Below are 23,554 nucleotides of genomic sequence, written 5' to 3'. Positions count from 1 at the left end.
TCATGTATATCACCAAAATAATAATACAGTCAAGTATATACTTTGACAAAGTGCTTCGATCAAGCAAATGGTTTTTTTTATTATAGTAATATTGTGAAAAAATAAATTGTTGTCTGTGTTTTATTGCACTTAAATACAACTCACCAATTTTATTTTATGACCTAAGAATAAACAATAGAAACTATAAAAATTAATTAATAGTACAAAATTACTTATATTATTGTTATTGTTTTGGGTATTAAGATCTGATTTTTTATTTAAATAAATAAATAAATAAATAATTCCATAAGAACGATATTTTGCCCAAAAAAGAATATTAGTAAAAATAGGTTACAACTTTTGTGTGTAAATGTAACATGGCCTATATAAAAATATATAAGTTTAAACGGACACTTAATATATATAGTAAGCACACAACTTTTTTGATTTGTATTCCTCCATAGTTTCCTATGACAGTCTTATTTACTATAGCTTAGTTTAGTTTTTCAAGGACATTTTTTGTTAGTATCTAGAATCAGGCTTAAAGTTAAAAAAACACTAAATCATTAAGATTACCTTTATTAATTGATCATAGATAATTTATGATGTATTCTGATAGACATAGGTAGGTAACTAAGTGACGTTATGGAGCACATTCATACATGGGAAATAAGATTCATACGGAAATTAATCGAGATAATTACGTATTTGAACAAAATTAGCATTTTGGTATAGTAGTAAAAAAAAAAATACTACGACAATATTATTTACTGTAGTTTATTTAAGTTTTTTAAGGACATTTTTGGAACTTAGATTTAAAGAATCATGTCCGAAGTTTTTTTTATAAACATTTAGAAATTAAGATTAAAATAATTTATCAAAGATTATTTATATTGCATTGCAATAAATAAAACCGACTTTATGCAGAACTTCTATTGATGGAAAATAAAATACTGGTACATGGAAATTAATTGATATAATTCCGTATTTGGACAAAATCGCCATTTAGGAGTAAATAAAAAATACCGAAAAAAAATCATTATTTTGATGATGATGATGATATCTGATGATACCTACATAGTTTATATGTTGTCAGCAAATTAATGCAGTTCATATAAGTGTTTTAACTTAATATAGCATTGTGATTTATGATTTATAGTTCCTTCCAGCATCAATAATACTATAAATGTATTTTAATGCGTCTCTAAAATAAATTCCTAGTCAGTTTTGTAGTTTGATTGTCTTTTTTTATGTGTAATAAATATTTTAAGTAGGAGTAATGAGTAATATTCAAGTTGCAGATTTTGAAAAATTCTAAAATAGTATGTTACTTAAAATTAAATTTGTTCTTTAGAAATTACTTTTTGAAGAACTATAATATAATCATAGTTTGAAGTCTTGTGAATGAAAATTGTATTTATAATACACTTAAGACACGCGAGAAAGTTAAATATTATAAAAGCGGTTATTAACAATTTTAAAGCATAATATAGGCTAAATTACATTAGAAACTTTTGAGATTGTTTATTAATAATATTAATTGTTTTAAGTAATATAAAAAGTTACAACATTATTGACTGGATCAGTTCATACATTTTCTGTTTGTTCTAAAATAATGCAACTCAGAACAATTTTTTTAATAAGAGGATTTATAAAAATTCTTAATGTTTGAAATTATAATACTCTTTGTACTAATTATAATAGCACATCTAAAATGAGGGTCTATACCTGTGACGAAGATAATAATAAATATTAACTTTTTAATTTGAGGCTTTCTTTGTAATTGAGTCTGATGGATATAAGTTCTGGATATTAGTAAAGTGATAAAATAATATTGTACTAATTGTAAGTATCCCAATTACTTAAAATAATGAAATGTATCTTACTCTATATTATAATATTTTTTAGTTATTATGTAATAGATATAATCCTGAAAAAAATATTAAAAATTACAAATGTATATTACAGGTATAAGTATTTGGTTTTGTACTATAAATAAGTAATACATTTTCTTTTAAAATGTATAGATTTTGTAAGTAATTAAAAAAAAAGAAATAAAGAAGCATTTAAAAATGTCCACGTTTAGTCAACTAATCGATTACTGTAAAGGGTTCCAAAAAGTATAGCGTTTTGTCATGTTTTTATAAAATAATGTTTAAGCAATAAATACACGTTTACACTAAGTAGTTAGTCTGTTAAGAAATATAATAAGTGCACAACGTATTTTAGGGTCAATTGGAATGCCAATATTTGTTGGTTCTTATCCAACTGCTTTCACTAAAAATAAGGTATAAGGTAATGCTATCAAATTTTAATTTATTACTAGAAATAGAAAATTATTGTTTTAAATTTTACTTTCATAATTTAATTTCTATAAGTTGATTGCTCAGGTAAAAAGAATAAGTATTTATTATTTGGTAGGGAACTTAATGATTATTGTATGTTTTGTATTTACATTAGGAAAAGGATAAGGAACACATTTTTATACTACCATATTCCTAATTATTTTGTTATTCAATCCTAGTAACACCGTTTATGGAGTAATTTGCAATCCAACTAATTGCTTGGTTAACACATCATTTATTTATTTCACCACTTGGCTCATTTAGATGATCTAGGTATAATTTCAGAATTTCTTCATAGATATTCTATTTAATGTTGCAGTATGCTTAAGGGCTAGGCGCAGACTCACAGTTTTTATTCAGTGGTTTCGACAAATTACATATTTTAGATAGGTATTTTTTTTTATGCATTAATTGGGTATTATAATCAGTTTATGATTTTAATGATACTTAGTTGTCTTTTAGTTAAAATAATATTTAATTAATTTCTGCACTTTTATAGTCTTAGAAATTATATTATGAAGGCACAACTTTGAATATTTAACTTTTGATGTGGTAATCCTTTATTAATTTTTAATATAGAATAAATTGTTGTGACATACAACTGTTTTTTTTTATGGAGGTTGATTTTATAATAAGCAATCTTTTGTTTTTATTTTTTCATTGCTGGAATCATAAAAACAAATTCAATTTATTTTTGTATTTCCATTTTCAAAAATTAAGATGGCTGTTTCAAATATTGTTCCATTTCTCCTTTAAGATTTGTTACAACTTAATAACCATGTAAATGTTTACACATCGTAACTAAGGTGTTCAATCTATTAGATATTAAAAAAAAATAATCATAAAAATGAACAAAATAATGATTGATTACATTTCATATATATTTCATATTATTTGAAAAAATGCCATTCAACACAGCTTATTGGATTACCTATATTATTATTTATAAATATATTTTAGAACAAATTACAATCTAGTGATTATGCCATTCAATTTTAATAATATGTAAATATTATCTTCCAATAAGGCTAATTTAATTTTCCTATGTTGAATTAAAGCATGCATGAAATCCAACACAACATTTTGAATCGAAATACAATATATTTGTAAAACGTATACACCCAGCGGTTTATCATAATTTATACAAACAATCTCTTCTTTAGAGTGCTCCTGTAGGATATTGATTATTTATGGTTTAAGTAAATTCAAAATATGAATCGACCCACCAACGTTTTTCTTTTTGTGAAATAATAGAAGGTAGTGCATATTATAATGCGTGCATAATAATTTAATCACACACTATTACAAGTTAGTACGGCACATTTACTACTACAAAATACAGGTTCCATTAAATCCTGTATATGCTGTACGATAAAATTATTATCATCTCTTAGAGTTTATAGTTTAAGTTTATAATGTTTGTATGAAGCCCTGTTCTTTATTAAATGAGATTATCTAGTGACTAGTACACATACAAAAACGTTTATACTATTGGAACACTAACAAGTAATAGCAATGAAACGCGTTGACTATATTCAGTTCTTAAAATGAAACGGTCAATAATTTTCTAGAAAAATGTCTAAATATTAAAATATGTTTTTATGTCAATTACAATTATGGCATAAAATAAATACATTTCCGTCAGGGATTGGTCTGACTTGAAACAATAAAATGTTTTTTTTTATTGCGTATTAAGATTTATTATTTGAAAAAATTATATGTTATTTTTATGAAGACAAATCACAGTTGGACAGTTAGTGAACAATTTAATACCGACAAAAACAAAGTCAATTAATAGCGAAATAAATAAAAAGTCTGTACAATTATTACTGGTTTTATACTTGTTTGAAATATGAGATCAAACAAAAGAGAGATATTATCAGGAATTAGAACTCATTTATTATTATTTTTTTTTTTTTTTAATAATGGACGTGTGTGGAAGACCAATGTATGATCGAACTGTTGAATAAAATGAGATACGAAAAAACCCAAAGAGTTATAGTTACACAGTCAACTCACGTAAAAGTTAGCCATTGTTTCCCCATTTTTTTCTGACACAGTCAAAATTCAGTAGGATTTTTTAACTCGTGCAATTCCCGAAACTGTTAGGATGTAAATCAGGAGCAATTCAATACAGAAGAATTCTGTGAATATTCTTCGTTTGATTTTTTTTTACTATCCTATACTTAGTTACAATCCGGTGACGGCTTTATTATGGTGAGTTACGTAACGTCCATGTCCCATCGTTCTTCTTCGAGTTTTACTGTATAATAAGGGATTCGTGACGTGCGTTTGACATATCGTTAATTGAGTTAACTTATACCACATGCAGTTTGTTTAATTTATAGTGCAAGTTTTTGGACGGAAACTGTATTGTTCCTATTTACAAAAACAAAACGGTGGCTAGGGTCAGACAGCATAATAGCCCGACCATTATCAAAAACATCGACATAATCGACAACATGGCATACTTACTATACCTATCAAAGATATTCGAACTAGAAACTAGATAAGTACCTTAATACTATCTACAAACTTGTTGTTGCCATTTACGCATTTACCTATATTTTAAAATATAAATTAATTATTTTCACATGCTTTACGACTTCAAGCTAAGGGTTCAAATTGTTTAGAAATATTATTGATTTCTAGTTTCATGTGGTATGAATTTACGTACTAGTTTTTATTTACTTAAGTAATCATTAAGATTACATTTTCAATATATGTATATATTTATGTATATTTTAAATGTAAATTTTATAATATCAACTGGAATGACATTGACTATATTTGTATTTAATAGGTAGGTGCCTACATAAAAATATAGCCAGGTATATATCCACATTATGAAATTGTTGGGAAATTATGTTTCAATTGTTTTACAAACTAAAAAAAGTTAGCATAATTTGTCAAATATTCATCTAAATATTATCTATATTGTAAAATGAAAAGCTAATTTAAAAAAAAAACTTGTGTTCAATATTTTATGCTTATTAAACATATTGAATAATTTATGCACAACATTAAAAAAAAACCTTTATGGGCAATAATTTTAAATTCAAATCAATAATATTTAGTATTTATAATAACATAAAAAATAATAACTAAATCAAATAAAAATGTTGGAAATCAAGTGACCAGTTTCCTAGTGGCTAGTTGTATATATTTAATAGATATTTTTAAAAATGTATCCACTTCAATAATTATTATTGGCCATTGTGATTATTTTATGTACCTAAGCTTTATACATTGGGTATACTGATTTTGATGTTATTATTTTTTTTTTTTTTTTTTTTTTTATTGATCTTAAGCTTCGGCAACTGAGGCCATTAGCTGTAGTAGGATTTGTATTATAGGTTTGTTTGTATTGTATATTTTGGGACGGTAGGGGGGAACACGTGTGTGTTTGTTTTTGGCAGAATTTCGAATGAGGCACCCGTAGGTTTCTGCCATGCCCCGGGGGTGGGGGATGGCAGCACTTGTTCTCCGGTCACCGTGACTTGTCCGGAGAAAAATGCCGCCCGGTAGCCGAGGATCGAACCGCGACCGGCTGCGTCGCAGCGGACGCGTCAGACCACTCGGTCACCTCATCCCCCTATTTTTTTTTAGTCAACCATAACGAGTTGGAAATATAATGATTATTATAAATTGATATCGATTTATTAACTTGGCATGTGAAAATAGTTTTTATTTATTATCAACCAACTATAGGTACCTTTAAGCAAACATAACTAAATATAAATATAAGTGCTAATAAGTCTACTGCTCAAAATCTCTTTTACTTAATATTAAAATCGATTAGTATTATAGTATAAGCATTTTTATTTATTGCTTTTATCATACTGACTTATTATACCATACATTTTTACCCCTCGTTTTGCACTTTTATCTAAAACATTTATTTACCTTTTGTATTTTGAACGATTGCAGTATAATATATTGAACGTTTTTTTAGTATTCGGTACATTTTTCATTGTCAAGCATGAAATAAAAACATGACATTTTTCTCCACAAATCCTAAACTTTTAAAAAATCAAATTCATTTGTATTACTAATCGGAAGTATATAATTTTTCAAAGTCTGAAGTTTATTCATTCCCGTGAAACCAAAAAAAGTTTTAAGACTGAATGTTATATCGATAATATTTGTAGGCTAGAAATATTAATCTTATTTCAATCTTCGATTTTAGAGCATATGATCCAAATAAGAACAATATAGGAAGGTACACTCCATCAGCAATGCATTTGCATTATTTCCGGTCTATAAAAATATATTTCAGAAACATTTAAAAATTTTTCTCATGTCAATAATATTTTTATACGTTTCAAAAACATTATCATTCCCTTAATGTTGTCCGGGATGAATAAACAATTTATTTTTGTTTGAATACACATAAATGTTGTAAATATTAAACACATTTAAAGCCGGTTGATATACAAAATAAATAAAACAAGTATGATAAATATGAAACTTAATTTTACTATAGTTGACAGTTACTAAATAATAAATTTTGTTTCTTTACCTACATAGGTGAATGTCCCATGTGAATTTATGTTATTTATGTTATTAGTTTAACGTGTTGTATGTGGTGACTGGTAAGTTAATATAGTTCCCTTAACTATTTATTTTAAATTATGAAATGTCATAGCTGGAAATATATATGTAAATAAATGTATTTATTTATAGTAATTTATTATTATTTATTTATCTTATTCAACAAGTATCTGTTATTTGATAATAAAGTAGGATAAAGTAGTACCCACTATATTTTCAATAAATTATACTCCAAATAATCATAGTTTTATGTTTCCCTTTAAATCAACTATTTTCACATAATATATTGTGAACTTATAATTTAATATTTTCTGCTATATTCTTAATGTATATCCAATGGTGTGAGTAGGTATTTGGGCTCTCAGAAAAAATTTAATTAGCAAATTAAAATGCATAACATGTTATAACTAACAATTAATTCGTTTATACATACTTACAATCATTATGTTTACAATTCACACGACTTCAGTCTTCAATCAATACACTTTGCATATAGTATTCACTGTACGATATTTATAGAATAGTTTAACCTAACCTGCTAACATATAAATGCCAATTTAAGATCTGAGATTGTAAAATATTTTATTTTTCTACATCAGCTTCGATAATTATATTTCATTTTCATTGTTATTAACGTATAGCAGGCAGTAGTTACTATTAATATATTATATATATGTATCTACCAACCTATTGGTCATTGGTCCGTTATTCTTAGAATTTATTTCAAATACCAAAATATATTATTTTCATATTTATTATTTTATTGTGAAATTTGTAACGTAATATAAAAAGTAGGGAATTGCCGTATTGGTGGTTAGGCTAGGGACCTCATCAGTTGTGGGCCTGTGGCATTGGCCCACCTTGCCCACTCAGTATTTACGCCACTGTGTATGTCTTGAACATATTTACATATATTTGAATTAATTGAATTACATACAACGTCAACCTGAAATAATGTTTACATAATCCATTTCAAATAATGTTTTTGGTTAAAATAATTCTTAAATGAATAGAATACAAAAAGTATTTTAGCATATGAATCAAAACTTTAATAAGCATTTATTATTTATGTATGTGTTATATTTTATACAGATACAAAACTAGGTTAAGTATAAAAGCTTTAATAAAACATTTAGAAATGGTTAAATTTTAAGTACCTACATATTTATTTACTTATTAAGCTGAGTAAAATTTACGATTATTTACATTAATCTTAATCAAATTAGATGTATTTTTTATTACTTAGGAATACTTTGAAAGTAACTTTTGAATAATGCCATACATAAATTACAACGACATTTTTCATTAGGGATGGAAACTTGTATATAATGCTATTTGCTTCAGGACGCAAAAATGTATTATTACTAAAATAGTTTTATGAATTGAGGGAATAGAATCTAAAGGGATAACAGAATCGTTGTTCATAGTTAAGCATATTATCTTTTTAGAAATTCAGAGTTTTTTTTATCCAAATACAGATTTTTTTGGTTTAAATTATATCAAACTCTCTGTAGAAAGTGTTCATAATTTTAGCTTCTGTTTGACTATTTACTGAGGGACTATTGTGTACAGACCAACACACGTCAGCGTATTTCGCTCTCATTTCTCCCCCTACATATACATAAAAGGGTGTACCGTACATTTAAATTTAATTCATTCCGGAAAGAAACGAATAAAAAAGTTCATTTGAATTATAGGTAACGACTGACCCGGGTCGTTAATAAATTCATATTTTGTACTTGGAAACATGCTGATTTTTTTTCAAACTCGTTTTATTTCATTTTCGTTTCTGGGATTTGTAATCTTATTTTGGGAATTTAACCATAACATATTAGATAGATATTATTTTTGACTTTACCGAAGTTGAAATGATTATTCAATAATCGATATTTGATGTACAGTAGTTACTCGACAATTCGAAATTCTAGGGACCAAGCTAAAATTTCGATTTATAGAGGTTTCTGGATTACCGAGTGTTAGAAGGAAAAAATATTAATTCGAATTAAAGAGAGGTAAAACATTGTATGTATGTATTACATTTACTTTGGTATTTATCTAACAGACATATAATTGACATTAATTTATTATACTTATTATTATATTTTACATTTATTAATTTACATTTGTTTATTATATTATTATACATATTTTACATATTAAAGAAATCTGTTTTTTTTTTTGTGATAAATTTGGCCACAATCTTGTCCATAGCGTCATCAACTTACTGATAGCATTATTCGATTTATACAACTGTGGCAGAGGTTTATTTTGGTAAAATGATACGATTAAAGTCTAGATTAGGTAGGTAAGGTACGATAAACTAAGATGATATTTAATCGCCGTCGCTATTAGTTTCATTGCGAGTACGTCAAATAGGTTGCACATAATCTTTATGTATATGAACATACATATAATCGCTTTTAAGGAAATTTGAGTTAAAAAGGTTCTGCAAAAAATTCAAATTGTAGAATGTGTCCCAACGACAGACATTTCAAATTGTTAATTTTCGGAATACATGTATTTTTTCCTAATTATTGATTATGAGTTTAGTTCGATTTATGCAGTTTTTAAAATTATTGAGTGACTACTGTATTTAAGTTCGTTTTTGAGATTTAAATGGTATATTCTATACGAATATCATTCACATTGCATAAACAAATAATATAAGTTTAAAGTTATAACTTATAACAAATAGTACTGAATCAGTTTCGATCATTAGTTGAACTCTCTGTAATATGCTCGATACTTATAATGTGAGATGTTAATTAACTATGTCAATATCGTAAGATGAAAGTTTTGGTTTCAAAATTAATTTTTACTGTACACAATTTATTTTCATTTCATTCTTAATTTACACTTTCTTAAAAATTATAAGAATTGTACACATGTTATTATTCAGCAACCAATTCCTTGTATGTCTAATTGAATTTTTTTATTAGTCTATGTAATATTTGCATAATGGTAATAAAATATATTAGAATTATTTTACTATTTAATTATTATAAACTAACTTATATGAATGTATGTAATATTATTAAGCTTAACTGTGTGTATAATTTAATATAATAGATACCCATATTACTTTTTAGGACGTAGGTAAAGAACCTAAAATCTCTAAGTTTTACCCTTATTTGCATATAGTCACGAATTTCAAAAGTACCTAACCACATGTGGCAATATTCAAAGATTCTTATAATTTTAAAAGTGAGTATTTCATGCGCATGCTCGTATCTCTCTAAACAAATATTATTATTAATATGAACTTAGTATAGTATATAATAATGCCACAACAAGTTGAAAATACTTAATACCTTGAGGTATAACCATTAAAAACATTTAACTATATAAATAAATGTAATCTTCTATAAATGCACCAGTGTTATAGCTTGTACTTTATTATATATTTCATAATAATAATATTATGAAACATAACTTGAAAACAAGAACTTAAAATAATTAAAATTGCATAGTTTAACTCAAATTTGTTGACATTTTTATTTGAGAAATCAAGAAGAAATATGTAAGTTAGATGTATAATATACGTTCTTCTTAAATAGTATGTTATTTTTCATTTTCTGTGAACTAAATTTGTTTGATAGAAAGAGATCTCCAAAAATGTCATCCAAAACTCATCATAAATCAAAAATCGGAGACATATTATCATGATGCATTAAGTAGATAACTTAGTTTTCGAATTTCCTTTGTCCAGATTGAAAAATGAAAACGGAAAAGGGAAACATAACAAGGGCCGGGTCCTAACCTAACCCCATCCGGGTTAACCACCCGTTAAACACCGCTTTGGAGTAAAACAAACTTTCTCATATTTTATATACGATTTTAGATTCTAAAAGAAACAACAAATATCTAACTATAATGTATTTTAATGTTTCATAAGTAAGTTACTTAAAAATCTGAAATATCCTATACAATTTGCTGAAGTAAAATTATTGTTAATTTAATATAAATAATTTATATGAGACCTATGTGAGATTCACCAATTAATTTAATTTGTATAAATTAGTTTTGTCTATTATCAAGCATTTTTGTTTGTTATTCATTAATGTCAGAATGAATTATAAAAAAATTTCTGATAAGATATTAGAGTTGGGTGAATTATAGGCCCGTTTGTTTTTAAATTTGCTAGGTATAATAAAAACTATCATTATAAAAAAGTAATCACCTATTGATCTGGGTTAAATGTTCAACAACATTTGGTTGAAATTTTTGTTTAAGACATCCAAAACAAATATTTAATTCAGAATGAAATAAAAAAATTATCAATTGTCATGATTTAAAAAAAATTATATAAGTGGATAAATTATTTTTTATAATTATAATTTATTTTATAAATATGAATAATTTTGACAAATATTTACACTTCCTATTAAATAAAAATGATTGTGTAACTAATTTCTAATAGAGTTTTAAATGAGTATGAAACTAGATAATAATTACCTAATTGTAAGATTTTTGAATCTAATTTATGTTGGAAAAAGATACGATAAAATTTGCATTTAATTTCAAATAATCCAATTATAAAATTTTCAATTTATTAAATTTACTGTGGGTAGTCAATGAAAAAATTGAAATGTTTGAAATCAAATTAGCTTAATACAGGAGTTGGAAACTTATGGACCACGATGCAAATTCGGACCTTGGAAACCAGAAATCTTGATCATCGATATATTTTACTTTAATACATTACTTAAATTATTCTTATAATAATAGATTTATAATAAAAAATGAAACCATTTATGAATCTCGGGTAGGTATTGTTTTTTTTAAATAACGTGACCGCAGACATCAGCAGGGTTCAAAATTCAATATTACAACTTTTAAATACATTTTAATAACAAAAAGTTAAGTAATAAGTTTTGGTTACAAAAATAAAGGCTATAACGATGATAAATTTTTTTCTCGACCTCGTTTATTTGATGAGTTTAAAATTCTGAGAAATAACATGCCAAATTGCCAACCACTTGTTTGAAACTTTGACAATTTGAATTATATCAATATTTAAATTTAGAATTTAAATGTTGCTGCAAATATAACATCAATCAGAATACACTCAAAACATTTTAAACTTCTGTTCCTTCAAACTTTAAAACTTGGAAATAAATTGTGAATCGAAAACAACGAATAACATAGAAATTAGCAAATGTATTAACTTTTAGAATAAATACAGCACAATTATAGAATAAATTAACAATATCAGCATTGTCTACTAAAAGTCAAAGTTGAATTATCTTTAGTTTTGATTTCATAGCCACTAAAATTATTAAAAATCGCGAACAATAATATAATATGAACGTTCGTTTTAAAAATAAATATTTAATGCAGATATGACAATAAAAATCCATGAACATTTTGTAAGTTGTAACCACTTATTTTATTAAATAAGTTTGTTTGTTAATTTATTGAGTTGTCTGTTAGTAGATTCACCTATTCAAAATTGTCTTCGTCCATTATAGATTCGGTTAACATATAGTTCGTTTCACATACATTGAAAATTTGCAACGGACGTTGGAATAAGAGAGATTATTGAACGACACACATTTTGGTGGTGGCCACGTGAACTTTTTGAGTGTCTGGGAGTAGAAAAGTTGTTGGTTAACCGCCAAAATCGAACTTCAGATTTATTGCAGAAAAACTTTTGCAATGAACACATATACTTGCGTTTATATTGTTACTGTGTCGTTTATTAATAACCCCTTCGGGCTGACAAATATCATTGCTGCTTCAGTGATTTATGTGGGTAGATGTATACTTAAAAAAAAATCGAAAAACTAAAAAGTTCCAACAGCTGTAGCTAGAGACCTGCCATAGGTACTTTTTTTTCGATCTCTAAAAGGTTTTGCAAAAAAAAAAAATGTATACTAAACCCAAATATTTTTCATTGTATTCAGACACATATATTAATATAACATAATATTATTATATGTTTTGAGTAACTACTACCTTTCAGATATATGTTGGACTCTATTAAAGTTTTTGAATTACTTAAGACTGTATGACATTTAGTTATTTGTACAAAGTTAATGAGTTCTAAATTAACAATTATAATTTGTATTTGATGTATAATTGGGTAAAACAATATAATAGAGTTTCGATATCATGAAACTCATCACGAGTAAATTGATAATATAGATAACGTTATAACTCAATCATAACGTTCAACTTTTCAACTAAGTAATTTTCAAATTGTTTTATTTATTTTTAATTAACTACAATTTCTGTATAATATTATAAATTACCTAAATATTATCATCAAAATGACGAAATATAATACCAGATGATAAGGTAGTAATTAAATAACTATTTATTACATTTATCAATTCAATAATTTAGATATGACCGATGGGAATAGTTATGCATTTAAATTATTTAAATATTATATATTAAATAAACTTGTTTAGTGGTTAAATTACTATTAATAACGATAGTCGATAGAGAATTCAATGTTAAATTGCTTTGGGTTATTTAAACCTGATTAATATACACATAAATATTATTAATAACTTTTGTGAGATTAAAATAAAATACTGCCAAACGTACGATAGAACTTACATAATTCAATTATGGTTTATAGTATTTATTGTATTAATTAAAATACTTATTATGGTTACACAAAATTTAGTATTATATATGCAAGTTACCAAGTTAATACTCGATGTTATTGACTGTGTGCTTATAAATTATAATTAAAACACCATCTAGAAGGATGCAGAAACTGGGTTTCGTTTACCTCGTCAAAAGATAGTTAGTATGGTGGTGCATTATTTATTGTGAATTTGAAAGCCAAGATAAATTATTATATTCGAAAAATGAATCCTAGCAGTGCTCAGTTTACTAAAGTTTTTATAAATTTTAAGTTTTTAATTTTAAATTAAAAGTATTTCAAAAAATAATTTATGACTAATAATATATTATCTATGCATACTAAATATACGAAGTAGGTGCCATTGATTATAAGTTATCACATCGTATTAAAATCCTTATCCATACAAAACTATAAATCTAAAAGTAATATTGTGTTATTAAAAATATTGTTTGTTACCTTCGCAATTGAAGACATTTTTCAAATATGTGTTTAAAATGTAGAAAAATTAGGATCAAGATAAAGTTTTCAAACTCATATAAAATATGAAAATTATGCTAAACTATTAATTTTTTAATGTGTAATTAACATTTTAATGTCACTATACATTGGGCTTCTTAAAATATCTGTTAATGTAACACATTTAATAAAAACTAAGCCCAACAATTCGTGAAAATACACTACAAACTAACAGTTACTCTACTGTAATTTAATAAACTTGAGCCCCCACACAAGTTTTCTCAGCGAGGCCCAGTCAGTATTCGTAAGAGAATTTTACTTAAAAATTAAAATTAAAAAAAATTAAAAATTAAAATATGTAAAAATAATTTGAATAATATTCACTACAATAATAAATAAAATTCCACTTTCTTTTAAAGTGAATTTAGTAGCCCACGCTCATTGGTTGAAACTGAATTGGTCAAAATATGAAATGTATTTGTTGACATAAAAAAAAAATGATTCGATATTGATGATAAATTATAATAATAGGTATATTTTTAAGGTATCTATATTATGATGTATAAAAAAAATGTAATTAAAAATAATATATTACACTGAGTAAGATTTTACATACCTAGGAACTTTAATTCAGAGTGACCATTAAAATCTTTTAAATCATGAAATTTCAGTGATTCATATTCATAGTAAGACACAAGTTCCGATCGCTGTAACTAGATCAATATATTGAAGTCAGATCAAGAGCTCGAAAATGGTTTCAGCTTTACAAATACCATAGGTACATCTCTCCCGAGTATTTTAGGGAGAGGAGGGTAATGAGAGCTAAGCATAACTTTTCAATCTTTCCGGTCTCTTCCCAAGGAAAATATTTTTGTAATTTAGTATTAATTCATACGAACCGTGTACCAGTAATACGTATTTAATTGCATGCATTTTATTATTATTATTGTTATTGTCAAGGATCATGGTTTTATGAGCAGGCACTTAAAACAATTTTAGAGAAGGTAAACACTTAATACCTATTCCTTTCTCACCTCTCTTGACTGTATAATATATGATAATAGAGCTCAATTCGATATTTGCAACTAATTCCGACTTTCGATGTCATAGGCAAGGCAAAGTCAAAAGGTACCCTTTATAAAGTAAATTACATTTATTTACTGGCTAAATTATAGTATAATGGTAAAATTAACATAAACATAAACATTTAAAATAATTTCTTAGAATTAAATGATATCAAATTGATAATATTTATATTTTTTGCAGGCTTTTCGCCATGTCAGCCTTTTGACCTTTTCAGCTAGAATGCTTTTATATTCATTTGACTGTCAGCGTTATGTGATTTGGATTCGGACATATGTCCCCGTATTTCTATACCATTAAGTCTGGTTAAAGGTTACGACATTGACCAAAGCAGTCAACGATTGTATAGTCAAACGAAGGGATAAAAAATACATTTCGTTTCATTTTGGCTAACACTACTTACAAAGTAAACTATAATTTATTGTTAGATCCATGACATTTCACAATCATAAAAAGATTTGAAATTTTCCATAAATGTGGCCTTTTTTTTTTATCACAAAACCGAAAGAAAAAAAATGATCACCCATAAACCAAAATATATTATATTAACCACAATAATGGTTTTGATTTCTTATTGATGTTGTGTTTTATATGGTGTAGGTGTCGAAATTCAAACGAATTAATGAATACGTTTGTATATGTATTTGTGTTAGATTTAAAATTAATTTGCTTTTCCTTGGTTTAATAGAATTAAAGCAAGGATTTACTATATTAATTTAGGCATCTACCTCGGAAATGTAAACTTAAATTTATTTATGCGTTTTATAAACTTTGTTGTTTAGTTTGGGTACTCAAAATAATTTTATTTGAATCATTACCATAACTTTTCTAAACAGGCTAAAACTACTCTAATCAGAGTTTCTGACTTGTAGACAACGTTTAAATTTAAATTTAACTTCGCCTTTTTCAGTATTCTTTAAAATTTGGTGTATTCAACAATGAATTAAATTCAATGTAAATCAAACATAAGTAAATTAAGTGTGAATAATTTTACAAATGAATTATACTATCATTTTAAATTATTATCGTTTGTTATATAGGCAATGTTAAACAGGAACAAGGCACCTATCAACTTGTCTAGAAAGTTCAAAGAATAATAAACCAGTTGAAAAATAATCTAACCTCCATTGTCAAGAATTTTGCACACCATGTAAATACTACTAACATACAACATCTGAATTATATGTACTAGGATGCTTCAGGGAACTAAACATTGATAAATGATTTTTAGTACGAACATTATTCAAAGTATGGTACTGTCAAATTTACTGAATTTTTTGCTTGTGTGTTAAACCTTAAATGATAACATTGTGCTATACATCTGAACTGAATGTCAATACATTTTAATTGAATAGTGTAATGTTCCGTTTGTCAATGATGTATCAACAACTTATAAATAAAATAAATACCAAAATAATTTTATCTAGGCTACTAGACTAGGCAGGTACATTCAATTATAATCAACTATTAAATTATATTTTCGATTGTGTTCAAAGTTTCAGTTATAATATCCGCTCAATTTCCAGTCTGAAATAACGTGTATTTAATTTCACTGTTTATCAAACAGGAACTTTTCAAGATGATCTGATAATAAATAAATAATACACTTGTCATTTATACTCTATTTAGATAACATTAATTTACAATGTTAACATTTGTATTGGAAATATACTACGCGTAACAACAGTTCCTATAGGAGTCTAATATCTTCTGTACTTTGAAGTTGGTTTTGTGTTGTTTGAACAGTTTATATTAATAGTTAAGGGTTTCTTTTTCGACCGCACACTGGATTATCATTTTGCGAGATTAAAATTTCTGTTAAGATAATAACTGTAAAGTTTTGTCTAAAATATATTCCAAAATTCAACTTTTATGAATCGTATAATAAACCACCACACTTTCGGCACAAGAAAATACATTATAATATAAGAGAATTCAAAGCACTAGAAAATTGTAAACAAATACCTATATGTGAATAGTTTTATAGCTGCGAGAGATGATAATAATATTTTAGTGTTTTAGAACTTATGTATAATGGATGTATATTTTTATACAGCCCAAATACGAAATAACCAAACTGATATTTATGTAATATATATTTATTCTCATAAAGCATCGTATAATATTTTACATATTTTAATGTGTAGGTAACGTATTACTATTCTCGTGAAATCAATTCATATTGAATATTTTTGGTATTTTGTTTGTCAACCCATAACTTGAAAATACAATAATTCAACTGTATTTCACCGTTTGAAGGATAAACCATACAGCCACACTTTGACTTCACTCGTCCTTGAAGTGACATAATTTACATGTATTTATCAACGAAGGTTGAAAAGTGTATATTTAAAATAATCTGTTTTTTTCAATAAGACCCAAAATATCCCAAAATCTTACCATAAAAATTGTGATGATAAGAGAAAATATTACAGATTTAAATTTTTATTGGATTTTTATATAAAAAATATTTGAATTAAAGGCGAAAAATATATAGACTAAATCGATCTTTACATTTATATTTTATATTATATACCTATACACGATTGTATGTATACAGCAATTCAAAAAAAAATAATTTTTTTATATTTATTTTTTGATCTACGCAATTTAATATATTTTATTGAAACTATCTAAACTAATAAATTGTTACTAAGCGTTTTCTTAAAATATAAATTAATACAAATTATAAAAATGTTAAATAAAAAATAGTTATTTCAAGAGATCTTCTGGCATCGGACAAGATTTAACGATAAAAATAATTTCATATTTTACCGTTTAAGTAGGTATCTTTATGCTATTATAATCTGAGTAATATTTTTTACGAATACAAATACATAAGATATTTATTGTTCAGTAATTATATTATTAAAAATCATTTAATTTTGTACAAGCATGTACAATGAATTGCATATATTACATAATAACACCATTTTTCTGCATAGACGATTTTATTTTGGTTTTAAAAACGGTGTCCTTAAGACGTACGTATATCAATTTACATAATAAATGTTTCATATTATTGTATATTATTTAATGGCTAGTTATATACGAAGCCATCATTAAGATTTTTAAATTTATTCAAAATAAACGAACTTCGGGTAAATAGTGTATATTATTTTGGTAGGAGCAGAAAAAATGGCATCGTCTTTGAATCACCTACATAAAAAATGTCATAGAAGCTGCTAGTATGAAACCATGAACAATGTGATATCTCCATGAAGCAAATTAAGGTTGTAAGTAGTGTACGAAACAAAATTTTTTTATAATTTTCTGAAAACATAACTTATAGTTCCCTACGACGTTGACCATGTCTGCTCCGTTATTATATCATGTATATGCCATTGGACCGCGACAATGATATTGTACTTTTTACATACTTTATTGCTACTTTTTTTTCCAAGAAATCTCTTCGTTATTTCACTATGAAACATACGATTTCTACTGCTACCATAAAATAATATAGTTTTTAGAGATCAATTTTCGATTATTTTTTTTAACACGAGGCCCTAAATCTAAGTAAAACACGTGAGATCTTGGGTTTGGGCCCTATTCGCCCTCCTGAGGATGGCCTCGGTCATATATTTCGTATATTATATGCATTAATGATTATGGATCGTATATACTATCTTAACCGACATCTGTACAATAGGGTAGATTGTGAATTCGGTGGGGTGAAAAACAAAAGCACCACAAAACAGGAAGTTTTTATCTTTAGACAAACGGTGCATGTATACCACCTAAATAATAATATATATTTTGTTGGAGTGCTCTGATCCGGCACATGGATTTTTTATAGTAATATTGTTATATATATTATTTCGTTGTTTGTGTTATACTGCACTTTATACCAATATCATTTTATTATCTATATACAAATATAATCTTCGTGGAAAAAAAATTATAAATACGGTTTTTTTTCTCTTTCTAATTTTTTCTTCTTCCATCTTCAAAATAAAAAATACTCCTTAAACGAAATGTCAATAAACATTTACCCTTTGACATATTTTATAAAATAATAATATTAAAATTATTATAGTAATAGTTAAAAAAAAGACGAAATAATACAATTCATAAAAGCACTTCGCGGTTGCGCAATATAATCTCTTGACAAATTATGGCAGGCAATCCAAGTGCATTTCCCTATTTTTATTATTTTTTAAATATTTTATAACGTTCCTGTATGCTTATTCAATTTCATTTAATATTACAATACGTTAGATATTATATTAAACAGTTGTCCAGGTGTTTGTCTCGTATTTTAATATTTTACTTCATAATAATATACATGTAGGTACGCAGTCGTATAATATTTATGCGATGGTAATGAGAATAAACGTTTTGTAATTGCATACTCAGCATCGAGTGACTTAATCCGATATTAGAACACATTTTTAAAAAATACGAAATGTTCAAATTCAAACTGCAAATGTAATTTTCCACTGTTCATCTTATCAAGAGGTTTAAGTAATCTAGTTCTTGCACGACATGAAACTTATTTAACCAGTGGATACATGTTTGTTTTGTACAACACGCAGTGCCGCTGATGTCAGTTTCATATAGTATTGCATAAAAATAAAATCTAAGATTGAAAGGGGCCACCACCATTTTTCCTCGAATAGAGCCCCGAGGGGACGATGTTCCCGCACCCAGATTCATAGCTGTAACAATTACAAAATAATGAGTTACAATATTTGAGTCTAGATGTTTCTTGTATATTATTTTACAACACAAACAAACTTGAAATAGTGATTTGTAGTTAGTACTAATAATTGACAACTGACAACACTTAATTGATCTTGATAATATGTCATATCAATTGTATTACAAGTTTATATGTTCATATGTGTTTATTTTTTTGATAAAATTTCGATCTATTTATCTAAATCAAAATTCGAACCAGCAATTACGGATGTAGGTATCCATATAGATACCAATGATAATATTCCTTAAAAATAGGCTTACAAAAATATAACATAGATTGTAATATTGGATGTGGTATTGACTACATTCAGGCGATTCGATGTGCCGTAGACCGTCTCGGTGGCCATTCGCCTCGTCGCGGACAGACAGACAAACTGCACTCATCGCCTCCTCAACCGACAAGCCTGCAGTACCTCCCACGTGGTTCTCTAGTTTACTCATTTCTGGAATCCTACCCACGGCCCGTCCAACAATTTCCTCGCCCCCCCCCTCAATTAAATAGTCTCACAAAAGCTACTCTCCGCTCATCGTCATCAAACGCTTGGTTTTTTACCGACCCACTGCAGTCTTAACCTCTGCTAATTTACATCACGCATCAATTTCGCAGCCAATCACCGTTTCTGACACTATTCAACCACTGACGACCTGTTGTCGGAACTCACAAAGTACCCAACCCCTGGGCAGACAGCCATCGTAACACACCCTTAGACATCATAAGGCTGTCCCTAAAGAAATAAATTAGTCAAGGAGTCTCAAAAAAGGGCACGGGCGGCACTCCAGGCACTTTATTTCGAGGACTGTCTCAGGTCTTCGGACATGTTGCCTCGCTGGAAGCGAGCCTCTTCGTTTTGGAAAATGTTTGTTTTCGAGTGACTTGTGGCCGTGGAGAAATATTTGTCATGCAAGAAAAATTGGATAACACTACCTATGGAGCTTATACAAATTAAACACAGCATTATATCTTATATTATGTTACGCTTATAGTTTGGATTACAAGCAAGTCACTCTGGTTTCGCATACCTGCAGTTGTGTAACAAAAATAGTTCAAAACAGGTGAAATCGGAACCCTATAATGGCGGTGAGTCCTTTTAAGTAATTTTGATTTGCAGCTCGCTATTTTTTTATAAATATTGTTATCAACACATTTGTTTTGTTCAATTTTTAAAAATGTAATATTACGATAGTGATTCCGAGTTTTTTACACTTATATTTTACATTTGATCAAAATTACACAAATAACTGTGAAGCTTACATTTAACACAGTTTAGGAGGGGTAAATTAAATTCGTCACATATAACGCTGTGCTGGATCAGCTAGTATACATATATATAAATGATATTTTCCAGACAATTGTGTGATCTTACATGGTCCATTTTCGATTACTTTATAAAATGCATAATAATAATCCTTGAGCCTTCTACATAATATAAGTGAGTCGAAGTAGTCTCGTTTCACCAATTGTCCGTGTTTTGCTACATGTTTATCGCTAAAGTAAAATAATATATTATATTGACATTTTATTTGGATATTGTATGCTAAAGCGTCTTGTCTAATTGTTATCATCAAAGTCCTCTCGTATTTCTTCGTTTGGTATTAATCTGTCACTAATACACCGTATCAGAGTTATAAAACGTTTTACAGTTACTACCACATAACAACTGTAGGTATTATGCAAATTAGTTTGTTAACAATGAGTCCGTCGAGAGTAGGTTTTGGGAAATCGGGTTGAATGAAATTCTTTAAAGTGTAACTATTCTGCTGAGTACGAATCAGTTTGGGTCGATTCAGATCGCTGCCACATATGGTTCGGTCGTCTGGGTGTTTGTCGTGGACAAATCGAAGCTGGCAGAGAAATCTGCGCTGGTGCCCTACTAATTACTTTACGCGCACACTAAATATAAATAATATATCAAATCGGCAAAACTTGTCATACACTCTTGACCCTATAATATATAAACTGTGATTCCATGCAGCGTATGAAAACCAATGTAGGTTAATACATACAAAAGTATCTACATGTTAATACTTATATAACAATATTAATAAAGTATGACAAACGTTATTGCACCTTCGTTATCTACCTATAAGATCAAAATATAATTGATTACAGATGACAAAACATAAATACTATTTCCATTTAGTCAAAGCTGTGAAGTTAGTGAAAATAATTAACTTGAGCAAGTTAAGTTGGGTAAACGTCGAGAATGTCAAACTACAAGTAAATAAAAGATTTAAGTTAATTGGAAAAGATCTTAACTTGCTCGATTAAAAAAAAGTTCATTAATTTGTTTTAATCGCCACCAGGTTCACACATACGTTTAGTGGTGATGTAACTATAATTTTTTTTATTAATTTTAACTCAATATTTTGTTAAAAATACATTTCATATTTCTGTAATATTCTATCTTATTACACACTGGCAGCTTTAGTGGTTTAGGTATTTAGACATTCGAGTAAACTAATTGATTAAATGAAGGAGTATTATGGGATAAACGTTTAACGAAATATTTACTTAAAATTAGACATTATTGAAGTTCGAATTTTGACAAAACTGAATATTTTCACAAAAAAAATTATTTTTCCTCTGATGATTTTAGTTAATTTGTTATAATTCAAAAATGATTTACTGTAGGTACTTGTAACTTTTTGTTGGTAAATTAGATAAATTATTATTTTATATACACAATACAATTTTTGAAATATTTAGGATAAATTTGAGATAATTAAACCTTGGCCCTATTTACAGAATTTTATTCTACCGCGGAACGTCGTATTTATGTATAATTTGATAACAATAAAGTTATTATTATTATGATTATATTATAAATTATAGTAATATTATACATGATATTTTTGGAAAAAATAGTTCAACTTAGTAGTACTAGATGTAATATAAATAAATTATAAAATATCCTTAGAAATAGAGGCTAACAATTAACCATTTAATTCAAATTTAAAACTACAACTACAGTGTAATTACCTACCTACTCAATGAAGAGATATACTCGCAAGTTACTATACATTAAGCCACCTTTTTTTAAAAATTATTAAAGTAAGATTAATTAATGGAAATATTAATTTCAATGTTTTATTAAAATATTTTTTTTCACCTAACTAAATTTTATATTTACAAAGTATACTATAAATCATCATCCTGAGTTCATAAAGAGTTTTTGTTTTTACTCTAACAGCTTATACTTAAATATATTTTAATTTTATACAATGCCACTTTACTTTTTACACAGATTGGAATTGATGTTTTTTATGTTTCTCGGTGCACATTTTATTGTCTATAGTTTCTTTTTTACGGATTATCATTAACATATGATTTAAAACATTTTAATACATTTTGCTAGTTTATTCCCAAGGCGTTTATCAACAGTTCACATTATTTGTCCTATAATAAGCCTTATAATGTATAATCAAGACAATATTCGAAGGATAATATTTTTATGTTTAAATTTATCATGAACCAATTCAGTGGTGTACACACGAATATAGGAGGGGGAGGGGGGGAGGTCGAGTGTTCAAATTTCAAACCCTCTCTTGGTATTTTTTTACTATACGTATAGATGTATGTATATAAATTTAAAAAAATATACACATTTCACATACATATACATATATTTTTTTTATATATCCCCTCCCATTGAAAATATCTGTGTACGCCACTGAATCAATTAAATGTTATGTTGAAAAACAACTCAGTTGAATGGATTATTCTAAACGTAAATTTGCATGACGGCCTCTTAATGGAAAAATAACACACCATTGAGTACGTAACCCAAGGACCGAGGTCCAGGTAAATAAATCATTTTTGAACAAATTGAAT

At 26.9% G+C, this 23,554-nt stretch overlaps 1 protein-coding gene across 3 annotated transcripts in view; it reads left to right on the top strand.

The window, feature by feature from the left end:
* LOC111027220 (prolactin-releasing peptide receptor) overlaps window positions 1–23,554 on the top strand; it is a 128,738-nt gene that overhangs the window by 27,005 nt on the left and 78,179 nt on the right. The window lies entirely within an intron of this gene.

This window comes from Myzus persicae, unplaced genomic scaffold (genome assembly GCF_001856785.1).
Source record: "Myzus persicae strain clone G006 unplaced genomic scaffold, MPER_G0061.0, whole genome shotgun sequence".
In the NCBI taxonomy this organism is placed as follows: domain Eukaryota; kingdom Metazoa; phylum Arthropoda; class Insecta; order Hemiptera; family Aphididae; genus Myzus; species Myzus persicae.
The sequence above is the reverse complement of the archived record's forward strand: the minus strand, read 5'-3'. Positions and strand labels throughout refer to the sequence as shown.